The 9,089-nt window shown below is 37.0% G+C and overlaps 1 pseudogene; it reads left to right on the forward strand.

Moving 5' to 3' along the window:
• Positions 1-4,178: 4,178 nt before the first annotated feature.
• LOC100720787 (transcription factor BTF3-like) lies at positions 4,179-4,712 on the forward strand (annotated as a pseudogene).
• Positions 4,713-9,089: the final 4,377 nt, after the last annotated feature.

The raw sequence follows: 9,089 nt of genomic DNA on the forward strand, positions 1-9,089 counted from the left end.
CTTTTCCGAGATGGCTGAATCTAGAGTTTCTGATTGGTTCATTGTCTAGTGCTAGGATTAGTGATGTGAGCCTGCATACAATATAAGGAAGGAAGAGAGGCTTACTTCCCCCTTTTCTCGTTTTTGCGCTGGTTGCTTTTGGCATCTTCCACCATGAACTGTTGCCCCTCAGCCATGTACCACTGTGCCTTGTCACCAGCAGATTATAGCATGAAACGTCCACAAATTGTGAGCTAAATAAACCTTTCCTCTCTTTACTTGTGGATGTTCTGTATATTGTCCAAGAAACAAGAAAAGTAACTAAGACACATTTTATCCCATAAGTTTTGATATGGCATTTCCATTTAATTGTTTAAGGAGTTTTTGAGCTATGGTTACATAATATGCATGGGATAATTTCAATTCCTTTGCATTTACTTAAGCATGTTCTATGGGCTAATATGTGATCTACTTTAGAGAACATCCCATGCAGAGCTGAGAAACACCTACTAAGTCATTTGTTCACAGGATTGATTTGGTTCTGATACTTTTTGCTGATATTTTCTGGTCGATCTACCTGTTTGTGATGGTGGATATTAAGTTTCCCTGTGTTAGTACTTATTTGATTTTTCATGTGCATTAATGTTTTTATATAGTTTGGTGCTCCTGTATTTGGTACATACATATTTATGTTTGTTATTTCTTCATCCTGAAGTTTTCCCCTAACAAGTATGTGTGACCTTCTTTAGCACTTTGATCATTCTTGATTTGAAGTTCACATTGTGTGAAAATAGAATAGTTACCCCTTGTTTTTTCTCAGTTCCTTTGGCAATGGAGTATTGTTTTCCATCCTTTGATTTTCAGCACATAAATTTCTTTTTGAGCTAAATGTGTTTCTTATATACAGCATATTATTGCATCTTGTTTTCTTGATTCACTCTATCCATCTCTTTCTTTTGATTGGAGAATTGAGACCATTTATATTGATAGTTATAGCTGAGATGCATTGATTTATTTTTATGATATTATTTTCATGCTAATGGTTCCCTGCTTTCCCCCTGTTTAATTACTTGCTCTGCCTAGTGATTTCTTTCTATTAGTGTTTTTGGAATTCTGGTCATTTTAAATCTTTGTCTAGAATATCTTTCAGTACACACTGTAGAGATGGTTTGGTAGTCATGAATTTATTTAGTTGTGCTTTATCATGGAAGTATCTTATTTCTCCATTTATTTGTAAGGTAGTTTTACACATCAACCTGGTTACATCAACCTGGGTTGGAAGTTTTTTTCTTTTTTTTTTTTTTTTTTTTTTTTTTTTTTAGCTTTTTTTTTTTGGTCTTTTTCCTTTTTATCGGTACCGGGGATCAAACTCATGACTGCCTGCTTACAAGGCAGGCACTTATGCCGCTGAGCTAAATCCCCAGCCCCGGAAGTTTTTTTCTTTCAGGATTTGAAATACTATACTCTAAATTCTTCTTGACTTGAGGGTTAGGATTTGAAATACTATACTCTAAATTCTTCTTGACTTGAGGGTTTGCATTGAGAAGTTTTCTATGATTCCCATGGGCTTTCCTGTATAGATGATCTGCTTCTTTTCTCTATCAGATTTTAACACTCTGTTCTTTTGTTAAATTTATGACATAGTGATTATTCTGTGCCTTGGTGTAGATTTATTTTGCTCATGGTAACTGGAGTTTTATATGCTTCACATATTATTTGTATGTCAGATTCTTTTCTTATGCTTGTGAAATTTTCTGCTATTACTTCTGCAAATAGTCTTTTTATGCCATTTATGCTAGCTCCTGCTTTTTCCTTGACACCAATAAAACTTAGATTGCTTTTCTTACAGCTTTTGAATTATTTTTCCTTATCTCTTGCTATTTTTCAGTAATCATTCCTTTCATGATCTCTAACCCCAATCCTGTCTTCAAAATCTAGTAGTCTATCTGTAGTTTCATTCATGTGGTCTTGCAAAATTTCAATGGAATTTTCAATTTCCTGGATATGTTTAAATTGCTTTCATGCATTCTGTTTGTTTCCAATGTTAGGAATTCATGCTTGACGTCATTTTTTATGGTCCTCTATTTTTGCTTATCTATGTCTACTCTAGATTTTCTGATCAAGTCCTTTCTTATGGCCACCATTTCCTTTTTTTCACCTGAAAGATTATTTCTGATCTCATTTCTTCTACAGACTGATGAATTTGTTTCTTTACTTTTGTCACTATCATTTCAGAAATTTCTGGTATATCTTCAATTTTTCTCTATCTTGTTTTCTCTTGTATTATGGGTGGGATGGATGTCTGAGGTTACATTTTGCACGTTTGTCTTGTCATTTTCTATTTTTATTTTTAATTTTTCCTGTGTTGATTCTTATAGGTTTTTTTAGTAGAAAGTTTTATCACTAATATCAAGGCTTCCCTTGTAAATGTCTGTTCTTCAGGGATGTATTCTATGCGTAGGAGGTTCTTAAGGATCTTCCCCAAGATCCTACATTCCCAGTTTATTATGGGAGAAATGTTGGTATCTCTTTGGTTCAGTTCTGTCCTTGGTACTGAGCTGTGGTGAAGTAGTTAGCCCAAAGCTTCTCAGGATTGTTATAAAAAGAAGAACTCATTGCAACAAATATTACAACTAGCAGTAACAGTAGCTTCAAGCACATCTTAGAAACTGGCAAACTGTGGTAGCTATTAATTTGGTATCTTTAACCATAGGAGCAAGATCTACAGTTATATGTCAAAATCCATCATAAATTGTAAGCTTATACACAAAGTGTTTTCCACTGGAAATGTGGGTTTACCCTGTGGTGGGGAAATTTAAAAGGATTTTGATTAAAACAGGGATAAATAACAAAAAATATAGTAGAAGCAAGTCTGAAGAACAAAGGATGATCATGCAAGCTTTGGAAAACTAGGGAAGTGTGCAGAAGAGAAAAAATAAAGGAGTAAGCAAAGGATTATCAAAGTTAATCAGAAAGCTTAGAGAGAATATTCACTCATGGAAAAATATAATGAAATAAAGTGAGAGTATTGAAGAAGGAAGAAAGAAGACAAATAGATTTAACAAAAATATTGCAGCTGAGGATGTGGCTCAGTGGTAGAGTTCTTGCCTTCCATGCATAAGGCCCTGGGTTTAATTCCCAGCACCACACACACACACACACACACACACACACACATCTATATCTGTATATCTATTTATCTATAGATATAGATATATGGAGTGGGGAGGATGAAACAACGCAGAAAATAAAGAAGAAAAACAAAATCAAAATACAATAAAATATAAAATTTCTCTAGTGTCCACTGAGAGCCCCAAACTCCTGATAATATTGCTAAGCCTGTCATAGAGTTTGTGCTGGATGTGGGGGCTGATTTTGGCCTCCACATGTGAGGGACCGAGACTACAGCATTCATTCAATACTTCGTATGTCCCTTAGCAGCCTGCCAGTTCTTTACTCTGTTTCTCTCTTTGTCTCTCTCCCAGTTGCTGTGCCACCCTCAGCCAGAGACAGGAGGCTGCTCCCAATCCCATGTACAGTTGTCTCCTCCTGTTACTTGCACAACCTCCTGTGTTCCACTTCTACTGGCAAGTCTCTGGCCTGTCAGGTCACTTGTTAAAGGATAGGGTTGGATGCTATAATGTGGTCTGAGTCTCTGTTCCTGCAGGTGAATTCCGAGGCTACTCAGTCCCAATTCTTACTCCTCTACCAAGGGGAGCAAGAATCCTCTCACTCCTTGGTGCAGTGCTGCTTAACTCCCCGAATCTACAGGTAGCAGGGCAAGGTGGAAGGGGGTCCTGCTATTCCACTCTGTGCTTTCACAAGTGCATCCACCACCACCTCCTGCCTCTACTGTAGTATGTAACCTCTTGATGAGCAAGATGGGGTGGGGTGCTGTGGAGTGACTTTCTTTCCCTGCCCCTGGCATAGGGACAGCTCAGGGGGCATGATCCCACAACATAAGGCTGTTTAGTTCTGGCATCCTCTAGTGACAGGTCATGGGGAGGAGTTAGTTTTCCCTGTAGTCTTTAATATTGTCCTGAGAAATTCCAGTTAGCTCTGTGGTACATGAAAGGAAAGGCTCCAGCTGCCATCTTGCATCCCCACGTGTGTGTTCCTAATCTCAGCTGGTCTTCCAGAGACACCCTGATCGCCAACCCTGGTCCCCTGTGCTGCCCCATATCCACTCCAACAAGGTGAAAAAAACTATCATGAACCAAGAAAAACTCACCAAACTGCAGGCACAAGTGCACAGTGGTGGGAAAGGAACTTCTCTCAGAAAGAAGGTGGTTCATAGAACAGCCACAGCAGATGATAAAAAACAAAACAAAACAAACTTCAGTTCTCATTAAAGAAGTTAGGGGTAAACAATATCTGTGGTACTGAAGAGGTGAATATGTTTACAAACCAAGGAACAATTATCCACTTCAACAACCCAAAAGTTCAGGCATCTCTGGCAGCAAACACTTTCACTATTAAGGCCATATTGAGACGAAACAACTGACAGAAATGCTGCCCAGCATCTTGAACCAGCGTGGTGCAGACAGTCTGACTAGTTTAAGGAGACTGGCTGAAGCTCTGCCCAGAAAATCTGTGGATGGAAAAGCACAGCTTGCTACTGGAGAGGATGATGACGATGAAGCTCCAGATCTTGTGGAGAATTTTGATGAGGCTGCTACGAATGAGGCAAACTGAACTGAGTCAGCTTCTGAAAAAGATAAAACTTGGAAGAAGTTACTACGACCTGCTGTTTTATATTATGACTGTTTTTTAAAATTGCCTTTTTTAATGGATCTGAAATCTAAAATCTAGATCTCTAATATTTTTTAAGCCCAAGCCCCTTGGACACTGCAGCTCTTTTCAGGTTTTGTTTGCATATAATTTATTCTTTGCAGCCAACTAAGCTGAAGCTGGGAATAAAGTTTGAAACAAAGATTAATAAAAAATAAAGGAAATAAGATAAAAGAATAAAGAGCTGGCCTATCATCAGGGAGGGGGCAGTTCACTCATTCCTGTGTGTGCTGCTGGAATTTATGGCCGGGCCATGCGCCTTCTGTTTGGAAGAAGGCAAAAGAGGCAGGGGACCTTATATCCCAAATCTATCCTGTGTGGCTTGATTTAGTTGCACTACTTTATCCTTTTTGTTTCCTTTTCTTCTTTTAAACTTCCTAGAATGGCAGCCCCTCACCCACAGTCAGTCTACCAACAAGTAACCTGTGGGCTGGCTGCCCATTTTATTAAGTCCTGTATTTGTGTTGTGTTTGATCTTTGAGTGTCTTATTTCTGATTAATTTTGGTTTTGGCATGTATGTCCCTCGTTTCCTTCCAGTTACCTGTGTTTTCATTTTAATTTCTCTGAGTAGCTCTGAATGAGTCTCCTCTATTCAGCCATGTTTCTTATCTATCTCTATTTTCTACAGTGGTTAGTACTTTATGAAATGGCATATTTGGAGCCTACAGACTACCAGTCATCATAGTGAGAACATCAGATCAATGTGGCCAAAATATGTTCAGATGTGAAAAAGACCTTCATAAAGGACTTTTCACTAAGAGCACCTGTCTTTTAGTCATTTGATATTTGCTTTTTAGCCAATTCTTTCAGTGAAAAAGTGACTAGTTTAAGGAGAAACTGTGAAAAAGTGAAGAAAGTTGTAATTCTTCTATGACTCTGAAAAATGTCCCTCAACAAATAGACTGGGACCTCTGCAACTCTTATGATCTCCATTCACAATGTGGTTTAAAGACCAGTAGGGGAATATTTTGATGATTACCTGATCTGCTCAGCTTGGTTTACCATGGCCATTTCAAGTATTCTCCTTACTCTCCATCCTTCTAACTTCAGAGCATTCCTGTCACTAATAGCACATAAAGTTATACTTTACCAAGAAACTAAAACCATCATATCACACTCCTTCAACTTCTTGCCACTGAAAGAAATAACACATTTAAAGTACATGCCTAGCTATTTTTTGCTTCTTACATAACAGAAATGGCAATACCTCTAGAAGCTCTTTGACATTTTTCCGTATTAATCACACCATACAAAGATACTTTCTTTCTTTTACCTTTATTTTTAATGTCACTCTTTCCAAAGTTTATTGTAATTGCTACAATGCCTGATTCATATCTCATTCAAGTATAGCTTCATTAGAGGCAAGAAACTGGTCTATTTTGCTCATCAGACATTTCTTGTCAAAATATCAATACCTGATTCAATTTTGTTTTAAACTAATGAGTGATTACTAAGAAAGATATGTGGTTAGACAGAGTGATGCTATAGAACCAACACAATTTTATAGTTTAATTTCAATAACTGTACTTTTTGAAGTCCCTTATGATAGTCTATAGTGGTAAGTAGTGGTTATGTGGGTGGCAAAGCTGTGGTTCTGTTGCAATGTTCGTCCTCATTTTCTTGTGTACTTCTAACTCAACACAGAGTTTATGTTCTCTACCAGTTTTCAAGTTTATAATATTTATACTATTCCTTGACATCAAGGAGTTGCTAATATGTTAACTTACCAGTGAATTGCTTGTTTTATAAGCAAACTCAACTTGAAAATGGAGATCTTAATTAGAAAATGTTTTGATAGAATGATATTTATTATACACAGTATACGTTAGATGTTGATGATATTGTTGAACACAATGTGCTTTTCCCAGGAGCATTTGTCCATTTGCATATAAAACGAAAGTGAAAATACAGGTCAACTGCATTAAAACAATAGATCATCCACCAAGGGAAGAAAAACTATTTAAGGCCTATTATTTAGAAGTTATATTTCAGATACAAATAAAATGAGTTATTCATTCCCAGATAACACAGAAAGTGTTGGAAATTTTTCATGAAGAGCAGTAGAAAGAAACAGTAGTATGAAATTTGGTTGTGTGTCACGTTTCACCTATGTAGTCTAAATTAAACTTTAGTGTTACACTATTGTCCAGTGGACTATTACTTTTTCAAATGTTGGGAACAAATTAAATATATATTATTTTTACCTTATGTATCTATTTTAATATTTCAGCAGCCTTTTACGTGTGTTCTGTAATTTGAGGTATGGAGTGAATATCACTGAGTTGGGCTAGTTCTTAGAGAAAGAGAAGGTGGCAACCAAGGTAAAAAAGATGGAATTGATAGGAAAGAGAAACAGATGTGCAAAGGCAAGGAAACATGAAAACGCACAATGCATGTGGAAAACTGCAAATGTTTCAATGGGACATGTTGGGGTATACTTGCAGTTCCAGGGAACCCAATGCAGGAGAATTGTTTGAAGCCATGAGTTCACGGTCAGCCTGGGCAATACAGTGAAAACCTATCTAAGAAATCAAAAAAGCAACAAATGCTTCTATTTGAGTAAAGAAAAGGTACATGTGGAGATACAAATTTGAAATTCTTAATATATAGGCAATAGGTGGAAGATTATGCAGAATGAAGATCACAGAGATTAAAATATTAGTAAGCACGCAAATCCAAATGATGTGCACTACAAGAGTCCACGAAAAATAGAGAAAAAGCCATTAGAGAAGAGGTTATATCACAAGCATGCACAAACACAAGGTAGTAGAGAGGTAAATGGCATCAATGACTAATTTTTTAATCCATCCCTCTACTAGCTCCCATTATTATGTATATTTTCCGCACCCTCCCACTTTGACTGTAGGCTCAAGTACATGCCCTACTTCAGTCAATGAATATTAGCAGATGTGACAGAAGTTTGAAAAGCAACTTGAATAGTTAGGTTTATTTTCTTGTGTCTATGTCATGACGTGGAGAAACCTGGGTATATCAGTGCTCACATCACAATAAGTCAACCAAAACAGAGTCCAGAATAGGTCAATTAACCTATTCTGACTCACAAACTTCTATTGAAGTAATAAACAATTGTCATTTCAAGTTACTGATTTTGGGGGCAATTTGTTGTGCAACAATAGCTGACTAACACATAGTTCTCAAAGAATGATCAATGCTGGAAATTCCAAAAAAGGAAAATTTCAGGTATTGAAAATTACACACAAATTAGGCAATAGAAGAATTCCACTAACCTGAATCAGAACAATCACAATGGAGTTGTGGATTTAGAAGAAAAATACAGTTTTTCTGGGACACAGATTGTGAATGCAATATGGGGATATAGAAGGCAATAGCTAATGGGATGTGTATAAAGAAAAGATTCTATTTAAAGATAGTAGATATATGAGTACATTTATGTGCCTAGATAGAATCAGTAAAAAGTTTATTTATTTATTTATTTTGGTATCGAGGATTGAACTCACAACCTTGCGCCTGACAGGCTGAGCTATATACCTGGCTGGAATCAGTAAAAAGTGAGTAGTTTAAAACAGAGGCAAGGAAAGGCCTTATGTAGAGCAGTCCAATAAAGCACAGGAAACTGTTAAATAATGACATGTGAGGGAATAGCTGGAGACTGAGACTGTGGGAAAACTAGATTTTATTCCACTTACATACAGGCAGGCTCAAATCTGAGGGATATAAACAGTTATCTGGAGGGAAGGCCAATTGTATATAAGGTTTAAGGCTGGGATGCCTCAGTCTCAAAGAATCTGGATGGAATTTTGAAGTAAAAATCTACAAGGACAATCAGTGCAGGCGAGTATGTAGAGCTGGCATCAGGAAGACTACAGGTCCAGTACTATATTTCTTTATGGTCCTTAATTCTTAATTGCTGAGAGAAGACTAAATGCATATTGTTTGTAGAGGGTAGCACGAAGGCAGGCCTGACAGAAACACAATCAGCATTATTTTGAAAGGGTAATTTTCAGCCAGTCATGGTGGTGCATCCCTATAATCCCAGCACTCTGGGAAGCTGAAGAAGGACTGCAAATTTGAGCCCAGTATGGGCAATTTAGTGTCTCAAAATAAAAATTTTGAAAGAACTAGGATATAACTCAGTTCAAGGGCCTTGAGTTCAATCCCTTGTACCAAAAGAAGGAAGAAATGGAGGAGGATAACTTTTCTCCTGAGCTCAGAAGAAAGAAAAAAAGTGTGGGAATAAATATCAGATCAGTTTCCCAGAAAGAGAGGAAAGAAGAGGAAGAAAAAGAAAACAAAGAATTCTAATATGAAAGCTTCTATAAATTTAGGACAAAGGGAT

Source organism: Cavia porcellus, unplaced genomic scaffold (genome assembly GCF_034190915.1).
Source record: "Cavia porcellus strain 051 isolate PalLab524CR breed Dunkin Hartley unplaced genomic scaffold, mCavPor4.1 scaffold_3, whole genome shotgun sequence".
NCBI classification, from domain to species: domain Eukaryota; kingdom Metazoa; phylum Chordata; class Mammalia; order Rodentia; family Caviidae; genus Cavia; species Cavia porcellus.